The sequence below is a fragment of the Aulostomus chinensis genome, chromosome 1, assembly GCF_037954235.1.
Source record: "Aulostomus chinensis isolate RoL2024-O1b breed Wild chromosome 1, RoL_Achi_v1.0, whole genome shotgun sequence".
In the NCBI taxonomy this organism is placed as follows: Eukaryota; Metazoa; Chordata; class Actinopteri; order Syngnathiformes; family Aulostomidae; genus Aulostomus; species Aulostomus chinensis.
In genome coordinates this window covers 617,172-634,294 of record NC_141320.1, presented here as the reverse complement: position 1 = coordinate 634,294, position 17,123 = coordinate 617,172, and positions in this window count along the sequence as shown.

The following is a 17,123-nucleotide window of genomic DNA, read 5'->3' as shown; positions in this document are numbered from 1 at the left end:
GTCGGAAGAATTGCTAATGATCTCAAAATGATGCGACAGTAATGTAGTGAGAGTTGCTAATCAACTCAGTGATGCTGACAGTCATGTAGTAAGAGTTGCTAAGAACCTCAAAATAATGTGACAGTAATGTAGTAAAAGTTGCTACAAACCTCAAAATATTGCGACAGTGATGTCAGAAGAATTGCTAATGATCTCAAAATGATGCGACAGTAATGTAGTGATAGTTGCTAATCAAGTCAGTGATGCTTACAGTAATGTAGTAAGAGTTGCTTCGAACCTCAAAGTAATGCGACAGTGATGTCAAAAGAATTGTTAATGATCTCAAACTGATGTGACAGTGATGTAGTAAGAATTGCTAATGAACTCAAAATGATGCTAACAGTAATGGAGTGAAAGTTTCGAATAACCTCAAAGTAATGCTGACAGTCATGTAGTAAGTGTTGCTATGAACCTCAAAATATTGCGACAGTGATGTCGGAAGAATTGCGAATGAACCTAAAATGATGCTAGCAGTCATGTAGTGACAGTTGCTAAGAAACTCAGAGATGCTTACAGTAATGTAGTAAGAGTTTCGAACAACCTCAAAGTGATGCTGACAGTCATTTAGTAAGAGTTGCTAATGAACTCAATTTAATGCTACAGTGATGTCGTGATAATTGCTCAACAACGCAAAATGATGCTAACAGTAATGTAGTGATAGTTGCTAATGAACTCAAAGTGATGCTGACAGTAATGTAGTAAGAGTTGCTACGAACCTTAAAATATTGCGAAAGTAATGTCGGAAGAATTGCTAATGATCTCAAACTGATGCGACAGTGATGTAGTAAGAATTGCTAATGAACTCAAAATGATGCTAACAGTAATGGAGTGAAACTTTCAAAATAACCTCAAAGTGATGCTGAAAGTCATGGAGCAAGAGTTGATACGAACCTCAAAATAATGCGACAGTGATGTCAGAAGAATTGCTAAAGATCTCAAAATGATGCTAACAGTAATGGAGTGAACGTTTCGAATAACCTCAAAGTGATGCTGACAGTCATGTAGTAAGAGTTGCTAGGAACCTCAAAAAAATGCGACAGTAAAGAAGTAAAAGTTGCTACGAACCTCAAAATATTGCGACAGTGATGTCGGAAGAATCGCTAATGAACTCAAGATGATGCTAACAGTAATGTAGTGAAAGTTGCTAAGAAACTCAGTGTTGCTGACAGTCATGTAGTCAGAGTTGCTAATGAACTCAATTTAATGCTACAGTGATGTCGTAAGAATTGCTAATAAACTCAAAATGATGCTAACATTAATGTAGTAAGAGTTGCTACGAACCTTAAAATAATGCAACAATAATGCAGTAAGAGTTGCTACGAACCTCAAAATAATGTGACAGTGATGTCAGAAGATTGCAAATGATCTCAAAATGATGTAACAGTAATGTAGTAAGACTTGCTAAGAACCTCAAAATAATGCGACAGTAATGTAGTAAAAGTGGCTACGAACCTCAAAATATTGCGACAGTCATGTCGGAAGAATTGCTAATGAACTCAAAATGATGCTAACACTAATGTAGTGATAATTGCTAATCACCTCAGTGATGCTTACAGTAATGTAGTAAGTGTTTCGAAAAACCTCAAAGTGATTATGACAGTCATGTAGTAAGGGTTGCTACGAACCTAAAAATAATGCTGAAGTAAAGTAGTAAGAGTTGCTTCGAACCTCTAAGTAATGCAACAGTGATGTCAAAAGAATTGTTAATGATCTCAAAATGATGCGACAGTGATGTAGTAAGAATTGCTAATGAACTCAAAATGATGCTAACAGTAATGGAGTGATAGTTGCTAATTAACTCAGTGATGCTTACAGTAATGTAGTAAGTGTTTCGAATAACCTCAAAGTGATGCTGACAGTCATGTAGTAAGAGTTTCTACGAACCTCAAAATAATGCGACAGTGATGTCGGAAGAATTGCTAATGATCTCAAAATGATGCGACAGTGATTTAGTAAGAATTGCTAATGAACTCAAAATGATGCTAACAGTAATGGAGTGAACATTTCGAATAACCTCAAAGTGATCCTGTCAGTCATATAGTAAGAGTTGCTACGAACCTCAAAAAAAATGCGAAAGTGATGCAGTAAAAGTTGCTACGAATCTCAAAATATTTTGACAGTGATGTCGGAAGACAAGCTAATGACATCAAGCCACGAAACTCAATATAATGCGACAGTAATGTAATGATCTCAAACTGATGGGACAGTGATGTCGTAAGAATTGCTAATGAACTCAAAATGATGCTAACAGTAATGTACAATGATGCTACAGTGATGTGGTGAGAGTTGCTTCTTTCCTCAAAATGAGGTGACAGTGATGTAGTGAGAGTTGATACTAATCTCAAAATGATGCTGACAGTGATGTAATGAGAGTTGCTACGGTCCTCAAAATGATGCTACAGTGATGTTATGACAGTTGCTACTAACCTAAGAAATTATGCTGACAGTGTTGTGGTGAGAGTTGATATGTCACAAATGTCAAAATGTCAAAATGATGCGACAGTGATGTAGTGAGAGTTGCTACTAACCTCAAAATGATGCTACAGTCCTGTAGTGAGAGTTGCTTCTAACCGAAGAAATGATGCTACAGTGATGTAGGCAGAGTTGCTACGATGCTCAAACTGATGCTTCCAGTAATGTAGTGAGAGTTGCTACAAACCTCAAAATGATGCTACAGTGATGTCATGGGAGTTGCTACTAACCTAAGAAATGATGTTACAGTGATGAAATGAGAGTTGCTACAAATGTCAAAATGATGCGATGTAGTGAGAGTTGATACGAATCTCAAAATGAAGCGGATAGTGATGTGGTGAGAGTTGATCGTAATTTCAAAATCAGCCCAAAGTGATGTAATGAGAGTTGCTACATACCTAAGAAATGATGCTACAGTGATTTGGTGAGAGTTGCTACTTACCTAAGAAATGATGCTACAGTGATGTAGTGAGAGTTGCTACTTACCTAAGAAATGATGTTACAGTGATGTAGTGAGAGTTGCTACGAGCCTCAAAATATTGCGAGTGATGTCGGAAGAATTGCTAATGAACTCAAAATGATGCTAACAGTAATGTAGTGATAGTTGCTAATCAACTCAGTGACTTGCTAATGATCTCAAAATGATGCGACAGTGATGTAGTAAGAATTGCGAATGAACTCAAAATGATGCTAACAGTAATGGAGTGATAGGTTCGAATATCCTCAAAGTGATGCTGACAGTCATGTAGTAAGAGTTGCTACAAACCTCAAAATAATGCGACAGTAATGCAGTAAAAGTTGCTACGAACCTCAAACTATTGCGACAGTGATGTCAGAAGAATTGCTAATGAACTCAAAACGATGCTAACAGTAACGTAGAGATAGTTGCTAATAAACTCAGTGATGCTTACAGTAATGTAGTAAGAGTTTCGAACAACCTCCAAGTGATGCTTACGGTAATGTAGTAAGAGTTTCGAAGAACCTCAAAGTGATCCTGACAGTCATGTAGTAAGAGTTGCTACTAACCTCAAGTTAATGCTACAGTGATGTCTTAAGAATTGCTAATTAACTCAAAATGATGCTAACAGTAATGTAGTAAGAGTTGCTACGAACCTCAAACTCATGCGACAGTGATTTAGTAAGAATTGCTACTGAACTCAAAATGATGCTAACAGTAATGGAGTGAACGTTTCGAATAACCTCAAAGTGATGCTGACAGTCATGTAGTAAGTGTTGCTACGAACCTCAAAATAATGCGACAGTGATGTCGGAAGTATTGCTAATGATCTCAAAGTGATGCGACAGTGATGTCGTAAGAATTGCTAATGAACTCAAAATGATGCTAACAGTAATGGAGTGAAAGTTTTGAATAACCTCAAAGTGATGCTGACAGTCATGTGGTTTGAGTTGTGAGTAAATAAAAAATGATGCTGACAGTGATGTCGTAAGAATTGCTATTGAACTCAAAACGATGCTAACAGTAACGTAGTGATAGTTTCTAATCAACTCATTGATGCTTACAGTAATGTAGTAAGTGTTTCGAACTACCTCAAAGTGATGCTGACAGTCATGTAGTAAGATGTGCTACGAACCTCAAAATGATGCGAACAGTAATGTAGTGATAGTTGCTAATAAACTCAAAGTGATGCTGGCAGCAATGTAGTAAGAGTTGCTATGAACCTTTAAATAATGCAACAATAATGTAGTAAGAGTTGCTACGAACCTAAAAATAATGTGACAGTGATGTCAGAAGAATTGCTAAAGATGTCAAAATGATGCGACAATGATGTAGTAAGAATTGCTAATGAACTCCATATGATGCTAACAGTAATGGAGAGAAAGTTTCGAATAACCTAAATGTGATGCTGACAGTCATGTTGTAAGTGTTGCTACGAACCTAAAAATAATGCGACATTAATGTAGTAAAAGTTGCTACGAACCTCAAAATATTGCGAGTGATGTCGGAAGAATTGCTAATGAACTCAAAATGATGCTAACAGTAATGTAGTGATAGTTGCTAATGAACTCAGTGATGCTTACAGTAATGTAGTAAGTGTTTCGAACAACCTCAAAGTGATGCTGACAGTCATGTAGTAAGAGTTGCAACGAACCTCAAAATAATGCGACAGTGATGTCGGAAGAACTGCTAATGATCTCAAAATGATGCAAAAGTGATGTAGGAAGAATTGCTAATGAACTCAAAATGATGCTAACAGTAATGTACTGATAGTTGTTATTCAACTCAGTGATGCATACGTTAATGTAGTAAGTGTTTCGAACAACCTCAAAGTGATGCTGACAGTCATGTAGTAAGAGCTGCTACGAACCTCAAAATAATGCGACAGTGATGTCAGAAGAATTGCTAAAGTTCTCAAAATGATGCTTACAGTAATGTAGTGAAAGTTTCGAATAACCTCAAAGTGATGCTGACAGTCATGTGGTTTGAGTTTTGAGTAAATAAAAAATGATGCTGACAGTGATGTCGTAAGAATTGCTATTGAACTCAAAACGATGCTAACAGTAACGTAGTGATAGTTGCTAATCAACTCATTGATGCTTACAGTAATGTAGTAAGTGTTTCGAACTACCGCAAAGTGATGCTGACAGTCATGTAGTAAGAGTTGCTACTAACCTCAAAATGATGCGAACAGTAATGTAGTGATAGTTGCCAATAAACTCAAAGTGATGCTGACAGCAAAGTAATAAGAGTTGCTATGAACCTTTAAATAATGCAACAATAATGTAGTAAGAGTTGCTACGAACCTCAAAACAATGCGACATTAATGTAGTAAAAGTTGCTACCAACCTCAAAATATTGCGACAGTGATGTCGGAAGATTTGCTAATGAACTCAAAATGATGCTAACAGTAATGTAGTGATTGTTGCAGATCAACTCAGTGATGCTTACAGTAATGTAGTAAGTGTTTCGAACAACCTCAAAATGATGCGAACAGTAATGTAGTGATAGGTGCTACGAACCTTAAAATAATGCAACAATAATGTAGTAAGAGTTGCTACGAACCTCAAAATAATGTGACAGTGATGTAACAAGAATTGCTAATGATCTCAAAATGATGCAACAGTAATGTAGTAAGAGTTGCGAAGAACCTCAAAATAATGCGACAGTCATGTCGCAAGAATTGCTAATGAACTCAAAATGATGCTAACACTAATGTAGTGATAATTGCTAATCAACACAGTGATGCTAAAAGTAATGTAGTAAGTGTTTCAAACAACCTCAAAATGATGGTGACAGTCATGTAGTAAGAGTTGCTACGAACCTCAAAATAATGCTAACAGTAATGTAGTGATAGTTGCTAATAAACTCAAAGGTATGCTGACAGTAATGTAGTAAGAGTTGCTACGAACCTTTAACTAATGATACAATAATGTAGTAAGAGTTGCTCCGAACCTCAAAATAATGCAACAGTGATGTCAGAAGAATTGCTAAAGATCTCAAAATGATGCAACAGTGATTAAGTAAGAATTGTTAATGAACTCAAAATGATGCTAACAGTAATGGAGGGAACGTTTCGAATAACCTCAAAGTGATGCTGACAGTCATATAGTAAGAGTTGCTACGAACCTCAAAAAAAAATGCGAAAGTGATGTCTACGAACCTCAAAATAATGCGACAGTGATGTCAGAAGAATTGCTAAAGAGCTCAAAATGATGCGACAGTGATTTAGTAAGAATTGCTAATGAACTCAAAATGATGCTAACAGTAATGGAGTGAAAGTTGCTAATAAATTCAAAGTGATGCTGACAGTCATGTACTAAGAGTTTTAACAAACCTCAAAATAATGCGACAGTCATGTCGGAAGAATTGCTATTGAACTCAAAACGATGCTAACAGTAATGTAGTGATATTTGCTATAAACTCAGTGATGAACAGTAATGTAGTAAGAGTTGCTGCGAACCTTTAAATAATGCAACAGTAATGTAGAAAGAGTTGCTACGAACATCAAAATAATGCGACAGTGATGTCAGAAAAAATTGCTAATGATCTCAAAATGATGCGACAGTGATGTAGGAAGAATTGCCAATGAACTCAAAATGGTGCTAACAGTAATGGAGTGAAAGTTTCGAATAAACTCAAAGTGATGGTGACAGTCATGGAATGAGAGTTGCTACGAACCTCAAACTAATGCTACAGTGATGTCAGAAGAATTGCTAATGTTCTCAAAATAATGCGACAGTGATGTCGTAAGAATTGCTTATGAACTCAAAACGATGCTAACAGTAATGTAGTGATAGTTGCTAATCAACTCAGTGATGCTTACAGTAATGTAGTAAGAGTTTCGAACAACCTCAAAGTGATGCTGACAGTCATGTAGTAAGAGTTTCAGACACCTTCAAAGTGATGCTGACAGTCATGTAGTAAGAGTTGCTACGAACCTTTAAATAATGCAACAATAATGTAGTAAGAGTTGCTATGAACCTCAAAATAATGCGACAGTAATGTAGTAAAAGTTGCTACGAACCTCAAAATAATGCGACAGTGATGTAGTAAGAGTTGTTACGAACCTCAAAATAATGCGACAGTGATGTCAGAAGAATTGCTAATGTTCTCAAAATAATGCGACAGTGATGTCGTAAGAATTGCTTATGAACTCAAAATGATGCTAACAGTAATGTAGTGATAGTTGCTAATAAACTCAGTGATGCTTACAGTAATGTACTAAGTGTTTCGAACAACCTCAAAGTGATGCTGACAGTCATGTAGTAAGAGTTGCTACGAACCTCAAAATGATGGGACAGTGATGTCGTAAGAATTGCTAATGATCTAAAAATGATGCGACAGTGATTTAGTAAGAAATGCTAATGAACTCTAATTGATGCTAAAATTAATGGAGTGAACGTTTCGAATAACATTAAAAGTGATGCTGACAGTCATGTACTAAGAGTTGTTACGAACCTCAAAATAATGCGACAGAGATGTCGTAAGAATTGCTAATGAACTCAAAATGATGCTAAAAGTAATGTAGTGATAGTTGCTAATAAAGTCAAAATAATGCTGACAGTAATGTAGTAAGTGTTTCGAACAACCTCAAAGTGATGCTGACAGTCATGTAGTAAGAGTTGCTACGAACCTTTAAATAATGCAACAATAATGTAGTAAGAGTTGCTATGAACCTCAAAATAATGCGACAGTAATGTAGTAAAAGTTGGTACGAACCTCAAAATATTCAGACAGTGATATCAGAAGAATTGCTAAAGATCTCAAAATGAAGCGACAGTGATTTAGTAAGAATTGCTAAAGAACTCAAAATGATGCTAACAGTAATGGAGTGAACGTTTCGAATAACCTCAAAGTGATGCTGAAAGTCATGTACTAAGAGATGCTACGAACCTCAAAATAATGCGACAGTAATGTACTAAAAGTTGCTACGAACATCAAAATAATGCGAAAGTGATGTCGGAAGCATTGCTAATGATCTCAAAATGATGCGAACAGCAAAGGAGTGAAAGTTTCGAATAACCTCAAAGTGATGCTGACAGTCATGTGGGAAGAGTTGCGACGAACCTCAAAATGATGCTACAGTGATGTAATGAGAGTTGCTAGGAATCTCAAAATGATGCTCCAGTAATGTCGTGAGAGTTGCGACTATCCTCAAAATTATGCTACAGTGATGTAATGAGAGTTGCTACAAACCTAAGAAATGATGCTACAGTGATGTAATGAGAGTTGCTACAAACCTAAGAAATGATGCTACAGTGATGTGGTGAGAGTTGATAGTAATTTCAAAATCACGCTGAAGTGATGTAATGAGAGTTGCTACTTACCTAAGAAATGATGCTACAGTGATGTCGTGAGAGTTGCTACAAACCTCAAAATGATGCTGCAGTGATGTAGTGAGAGTTACTACGATCCTCAAAATGATGCTAAAGTGATGTCGTGAGAGTTGCTACGATCCTCAAAATGATGCTAAAGTGATGTAATGAGAGTTGCGAATAACCTAAGAAGTGATGCTACAGTGATGTGGTGAGAGTTGATACTAATTTCAAAATAATGCTAAAGTGGTGTAGTGAGAGTTACTACGAACCACAAAATGATGTTACAGTGATATGGTGAGAGTTGCTACGAACCTCAAAATGATGCTACAGTGATGTAATGAGAGTTGCTACGAATCTCAAAATGATGCTCCAGTAATGTCGTGAGAGTTGCGACTATCCTCAAAATGATGCGACAGTGATGTAATGAGATTTGCTACAAATGTCCACATGATGCTAGAGTGATGTCAAAATTATGGTAGAGTGATGTAGTGAGAGTTGCTACGATGCTCAAAATGATGCTACAGTGATGTGGTGAGAGTTGATAGTAATTTCAAAATCATGCTAAAGTGATGTAATGAGAGTTGCTACTTACCTTGGAAATGATGGTACAGTGATGTGGTGAGAGTTGCTATGAACCTCAAAATGATGCTACAGTTATGTAATGAGAGTTGCCTCTTACCTAAGAAATGATGCTACAGTGATGTTGTGAGAGTTGCTACGAACCTCAAAATGATGCTACAGTGATGTAATGAGAATTGCCACGAATCTCAAAATGATGCTACAGTGATGTGGTGAGAGCTGCTACGATCCTAAAAATGAGGTGGCACTGATGTAGTGACAATTGATACTAATCTCAAAATGATTCTAAAGTGATGTAATGAGAGTTGCTACGAATCTCAAAATGATGCTAGAGTGATGGAATGAGATTTGCTACAAACCTAAGAAATGATGCTACAGTAATGTCGTGAGAGTTGCGACTATCCTCAAAATGATGCGACAATGATGTATTGAGAGTTGCTACGATCCTCAAAATGATGCTACAGTGATGTGGTGAGAGTTGCTACGATCCTCAAAATGATGCTACAGTGATGTTATGACAGTTGCTACTAATCTAAGAAATTATACTGACAGTGTTGTGGTGAGAGTTGATAGTAATTTCAAAATAAAGCGAAAGTGGTGTAATGACGGTTGATACTTCCCTAAGAAATGATACTACAATGATGTCGTGAGGTTTGCTACGAACCGCAAAATGATGCTAGAGTGATGTAATGAGAGTTGCTACGAATCTCAAAATGATGCTTGAGTGATGGAATGAGATTTACTTCTAACCTAAGAAATGATGCTACAGTAATGTCGTGAGAGTTGCGACTATCCTCAAAATGATGCGACAATGATGTATTGAGAGTTGCTACGATCCTCAAAATGATGCTACAGTGATGTAGTGAGGTTTGCTACGAACCGCAAAATAATGCAACAGTGATGTAATGAGAGTTGCTACGAATCTCAAAATGATGCTAGAGTGATGTAACGAGATTTGCTACAAACCTAAGAAATGATGCTACAGTAATGTTGTGAGAGTTGCGACTATCCTCAAAATGATGCGACAATGATGTATTGAGAGTTGCTACGATCCTCAAAATGATGCTACAGTGATGTGGTGAGAGTTGCTACGATCCTCAAAATAATGCTACAGTGATGTTATGACAATTGCTACTAACCTAAGAAATTATACTGACAGTGTTGTGGTGAGAGTTGATAGTAATTTCAAAATCATGCTCAAGTGATGTCATGAGAGTTGCTACTTACCTAAGAAATGATGCTACAGTGATGTAGGCAGAGTTGGTACGATGCTCAAACTGATGCTTCCAGTAATGTAGTGAGAGTTGCTACAAACCTCAAAATGATGCTACAGTGATGTCATGGGAGATGCTACTAACCTAAGAAATTATGCTACAGTGATGCAGTGAGAGTTGATAGTAATTTCAAAATAAAGCTAAAGCGGTGGAATGAGAGTTGATTCCTCCCTAAGAAATGATGCTACGAACCGCAAAATGATGCTACAGTGATGTAATGAGGGTTGCTATTTACCTAAGAAATGATGCTACAGTGATGTGGTGAGAGTTGCTACTAACCTAAGAAATGATGCGACAGTGATGTAGTGAGAGTTGCTACTAACCTAAGAAATGATGCGACAGTGATGTAGTTAGAGTTGCAACTAATCTCAAAATGATGGTACAGTGATGTAGTGAGAGTTGCTACGATGCTCAAAATGATGCTTACAGTCATGTTGTGAGAGTTGCGACTATCCTCAAAATAATGCTAAAGTGGTGTAGTGAGAGTTGCTACGAACCGCAAAATGATGCTACAGTGATGTAATGAGAGTTGCTACTTACCTAAGAAATGATGCAACAGTGATGTGGTGAGAGTTGCTACGAACCTCAAAATGATGGTACAGTGATGTAATGACAGTTGCTAGGAATCTCAAAATGATGCTCCAGTAATGTCGTGAGAGTTGCGACTATCCTCAAAATGATGCGACAGTGATGTAATGAGAGTTGCTACAAATGTCCAAATGATGCTTAAGTGATGTAATGAGAGTGGCTACAAACCTAAGAAATGATGCTACAGTGATGTAATGAGAGTTGCTACAAATGACCAAACGATGCTAGAGTGATGTAATGAGAGTTGCTACAAACCTAAGAAATTATGCTACAGACATGTGCTGAGAGTTGATAGTAATTTCAAAATCATGCTGAAGTGATGTAATGAGAGTTGCTACTTACCCGAGAAATGATGCGACAGTGATGTGGTGAGAGTTGCTACGAACCTCGAAATGATGCTACAGAGATGTAATGAGAGTTGCTACTTACCTAAGAAATGATGCTACAATGATGTGGTGAGAGTTGCTACGAACCTCAAAATGATGCCACAGTGATGTAATGAGAGTTCCTACGAATCTCAAAATGATGCTGCAGTAATGTCGCGAGAGTTGCGACTATCCTCAAAATGATGCGACAGTGATGTAGTGAGAGTTGCTACGATCCTCAAAATGAGGTGGCAATGATGTAGTGAGAATATATACAAATCTCAAAATGATGCTGACAGTGATGTAGTGAGAGTTGATACTAATCTCAAAATGATGCTACAGTGATGTAAAGAGAGTTGCTACTTCCCTAAGAAATGATGCTACAGTGATGTAGTGAGGTTTGCTACGAACCGCAAAATGATGCTACAGTGATGTAATGAGGGTTGCTATTTACCTAAGAAATGATGCTACAGTGATGTGGTGAGAGTTGCTATGAACCTCAAAATAATGCTGCAGTGATGTAATGAGAGTTGCTACTAATCTCAAAATGATGCTGGAGTGATGTAATGAGATTTGCTACAAACCTAAGAAATGATGCTACAGTGATGTGGTGAGAGTTGATAGTAATTTCAAAATCATGCTAAAGTGATGTAATGAGAGTTGCTACTTACCTAAGAAATGATGCTTCAGTGATGTCATGGGAGTTGCTACTGACCTAAGAAATGATGCTACAGTGATGAATTGAGAGTTGCTACAAATGTCAAAATGATGCGACTGATGTAGTGAGAGTTGCTACGATCCTCAAAATGATGCTACATTCATGTGGTGAGAGTTGATAGTAATTTCAAAATCATGCTAAAGTGATGTAATGAAAGTTGCTACATACCTAAGAAATGATGCTACAGTGATGTGGTGAGAGTTGCTCCGAACCTCAAAATGATGCTACAGTGATGTAATGAGAGTTGCTACGAATCTCAAAATGATGCTACAGTAATGTCATGAGAGTTGCTACTAACCGAAGAAATGATGCTACAGTGATGTGGTGAGAGTTGCAACGAACCTCAAAATGATTCAACAGTGATGTAATGAGAGTTGCTACAAACCGAAGAAATGATGCTACAGTGGTGTAGTGAGACTTGCTACGAATCTCAAAATGATGCTACAGTAATGACGTGAGAGTTGCTACTATCCTAAAAATGATGCGACAGTGATGTGATAATTACGATGAAGCTCATAATGAAATTACAGTGATGTATTGAGAGTTGCTCCTAACCTCTCCTAACCTCAAAATGATGTTGAAAGTGATGTAGTGAGAGTGGCTAAAAACCTCAAAAACGATGCTATAGTGATGTCTTAAGAATTGCTACTAACCAAAGAAATGATGCTCCAGTGATGTGGTGAGAGCTGATAGTAATTTAAAAATCACGCTAAAGTGATGTAATGAGAGCTGCTACTTACCTAAGAAATGATGCTACAGTGATGTGGTGAGAGTTGCGACTATCCTCAAAATGATGCGACAGTGATGTAGTGAGAGTTGCTACAAATGTCCAAATGATGCTTAAGTGATGTAATGAGAGTGGCTACAAACCTAAGAAATGATGCTACAGTGATGTAATGAGAGTTGCTACAAATGACCAAACGATGCTAGAGTGATGTAATGAGAGTTGCTACAAACCTAAGAAATTATGCTACAGACATGTGCTGAGAGTTGATAGTAATTTCAAAATCATGCTGAAGTGATGTAATGAGAGTTGCTACTTACCCGAGAAATGATGCGACAGTGATGTGGTGAGAGTTGCTACGAACCTCGAAATGATGCTACAGAGATGTAATGAGAGTTGCTACTTACCTAAGAAATGATGCTACAATGATGTGGTGAGAGTTGCTACGAACCTCAAAATGATGCCACAGTGATGTAATGAGAGTTCCTACGAATCTCAAAATGATGCTGCAGTAATGTCGCGAGAGTTGCTACTATCCTCAAAATGATGCGACAGTGATGTAGTGAGAGTTGCTACGATCCTCAAAATGAGGTGGCAATGATGTAGTGAGAATTGATACAAATCTCAAAATGATGCTGACAGTGATGTAGTGAGAGTTGATACTAATCTCAAAATGATGCTACAGTGATGTAATGAGAGTTGCTACTTCCCTAAGAAATGATGCTACAGTGATGTAGTGAGGTTTGCTACGAACCGCAAAATGATGCTACAGTGATGTAATGAGGGTTGCTATTTACCTAAGAAATGATGCTACAGTGATGTGGTGAGAGTTGCTACGAACCTCAAAATAATGCTACAGTGATGTAATGAGAGTTGCTACTAATCTCAAAATGATGCTGGAGTGATGTAATGAGATTTGCTACAAACCTAAGAAATTATGCTACAGACATGTGCTGAGAGTTGATAGTAATTTCAAAATCATGCTGAAGTGATGTAATGAGAGTTGCTACTTACCCGAGAAATGATGCGACAGTGATGTGGTGAGAGTTGCTACGAACCTCGAAATGATGCTACAGAGATGTAATGAGAGTTGCTACTTACCTAAGAAATGATGCTACAGTGATGTGGTGAGAGTTGCTACGAACCTCAAAATGATGCCACAGTGATGTAATGAGAGTTCCTACGAATCTCAAAATGATGCTGCAGTAATGTCGCGAGAGTTGCGACTATCCTCAAAATGATGCGACAGTGATGTAGTGAGAGTTGCTACGATCCTCAAAATGAGGTGGCAATGATGTAGTGAGAATATATACAAATCTCAAAATGATGCTGACAGTGATGTAGTGAGAGTTGATACTAATCTCAAAATGATGCTACAGTGATGTAAAGAGAGTTGCTACTTCCCTAAGAAATGATGCTACAGTGATGTAGTGAGGTTTGCTACAAACCGCAAAATGATGCTACAGTGATGTAATGAGGGTTGCTATTTACCTAAGAAATGATGCTACAGTGATGTGGTGAGAGTTGCTACGAACCTCAAAATAATGCTACAGTGATGTAATGAGAGTTGCTACTAATCTCAAAATGATGCTGGAGTGATGTAATGAGATTTGCTACAAACCTAAGAAATGATGCTACAGTGATGTGGTGAGAGTTGATAGTAATTTCAAAATCATGCTAAAGTGATGTAATGAGAGTTGCTACTTACCTAAGAAATGATGCTTCAGTGATGTCATGGGAGTTGCTACTGACCTAAGAAATGATGCTACAGTGATGAATTGAGAGTTGCTACAAATGTCAAAATGATGCGACTGATGTAGTGAGAGTTGCTACGATCCTCAAAATGATGCTACATTCATGTGGTGAGAGTTGATGGTAATTTCAAAATCATGCTAAAGTGATGTAATGAAAGTTGCTACATACCTAAGAAATGATGCTACAGTGATGTGGTGAGAGTTGCTCCGAACCTCAAAATGATGCTACAGTGATGTAATGAGAGTTGCTACGAATCTCAAAATGATGCTACAGTGATGTAATGAGAGTTGCTACAAACCGAAGAAATGATGCTACAGTGGTGTAGTGAGACTTGCTACGAATCTCAAAATGATGCTACAGTAATGACGTGAGAGTTGCTACTATCCTAAAAATGATGCGACAGTGATGTGATAATTACGATGAAGCTCATAATGAAATTACAGTGATGTATTGAGAGTTGCTCCTAACCTCTCCTAACCTCAAAATGATGTTGAAAGTGATGTAGTGAGAGTGGCTAAAAACCTCAAAAACGATGCTATAGTGATGTCTTAAGAATTGCTACTAACCAAAGAAATGATGCTCCAGTGATGTGGTGAGAGCTGATAGTAATTTAAAAATCACGCTAAAGTGATGTAATGAGAGCTGCTACTTACCTAAGAAATGATGCTACAGTGATGTGGTGAGAGTTGCGACTATCCTCAAAATGATGCGACAGTGATGTAATGAGAGTTGCTACAAATGTCCCAATGATGCTTAAGTGATGTAATGAGAGTGGCTACAAACCTAAGAAATGATGCTACAGTGATGTAATGAGAGTTGCTACAAATGACCAAACGATGCTAGAGTGATGTAATGAGAGTTGCTACAAACCTAAGAAATTATGCTACAGACATGTGCTGAGAGTTGATAGTAATTTCAAAATCATGCTGAAGTGATGTAATGAGAGTTGCTACTTACCCGAGAAATGATGCGACAGTGATGTGGTGAGAGTTGCTACGAACCTCGAAATGATGCTACAGAGATGTAATGAGAGTTGCTACTTACCGAAGAAATGATGCTACAGTGATGTGGTGAGAGTTGCTACGAACCTCAAAATGATGCCACAGTGATGTAATGAGAGTTCCTACGAATCTCAAAATGATGCTGCAGTAATGTCGCGAGAGTTGCGACTATCCTCAAAATGATGCGACAGTGATGTAGTGAGAGTTGCTACGATCCTCAAAATGAGGTGGCAATGATGTAGTGAGAATTGATACAAATCTCAAAATGATGCTGACAGTGATGTGGTGAGAGTTGATAGTAATCTCAAAATGATGCTACAGTGATGTAATGAGAGTTGCTACTTCCCTAAGAAATGATGCTACAGTGATGTAGTGAGGTTTGCTACGAACCGCAAAATGATGCTACAGTGATGTAATGAGGGTTGCTATTTACCTAAGAAATGATGCTACAGTGATGTGGTGAGAGTTGCTACGAACCTCAAAATAATGCTACAGTGATGTAATGAGAGTTGCTACTAATCTCAAAATGATGCTGGAGTGATGTAATGAGATTTGCTACAAACCTAAGAAATGATGCTACAGTGATGTGGTGAGAGTTGATAGTAATTTCAAAATCATGCTAAAGTGATGTAATGAGAGTTGCTACTTAGCTAAGAAATGATGCTACAGTGATGTCATGGGAGTTGCTACTGACCTAAGAAATGATGCTACAGTGATGAATTGAGAGTTGCTACAAATGTCAAAATGATGCGACTGATGTAGTGAGAGTTGCTACGATCCTCAAAATGATGCTACATTCATGTGGTGAGAGTTGATAGTAATTTCAAAATCATGCTAAAGTGATGTAATGAAAGTTGCTACATACCTAAGAAATGATGCTACAGTGATGTGGTGAGAGTTGCTACGAACCTCAAAATGATGCTACAGTGATGTAATGAGAGTTGCTACGAATCTCAAAATGATGCTACAGTAATGTCATGAGAGTTGCTACTAACCAAAGAAATGATGCTACAGTGATGTGGTGAGAGTTGCTACGAACCTCAAAATGATGCCACAGTGATGTAATGAGAGTTCCTACGAATCTCAAAATGATGCTGCAGTAATGTCGCGAGATTTGCGACTATCCTCAAAATGATGCGACAGTGATGTGGTGAGAGCTGCTACTTACCTAAGAAATGATGCTACAGTGATGTGGTGAGAGTTGCAACGAACCTCAAAATGATTCAACAGTGATGTAATGAGAGTTGCTACAAACCGAAGAAATGATGCTTCAGTGGTGTAGTGAGACTTGCTACGAATCTCAAAATGATGCTACAGTAATGACGTGAGAGTTGCTACTATCCTAAAAATGATGCGACAGTGATGTAATGAGAGTTGCGACTATCCTCAAAATGATGCTACAGTGATGTAATGAGAGTTGCTACTTACCTAAGAAATGATGCTACAGTGATGTGGTGAGAGTTGCGACTATCCTCAAAATGATGCTACAGTGATGTAATGAGAGTTGCTACGAATCTCAAAATGATGCTACAGTAATGTCATGAGAGTTGCGACTATCCTCAAAATGATGCGACAGTGATGTAATGAGAGTTGCTACTAATTTCAAAATCACGCCAAAGTGATGTAATGAGAGTTGCTAAATACCTAAAAAATGATGCTACAGTGATGTGGTGAGAGTTGCTACTTACCTAAGAAATGATGCTACAGTGATGTGGTGAGAGTTGCTACTTACCTAAGAAATAATGCAACAGTGATGTGGTGAGAGTTGCTAGAAACCTCAAAATGATGTTGAAAGTGATGTAGTGAGAGTTGCTAGGAACCTCAAAATGA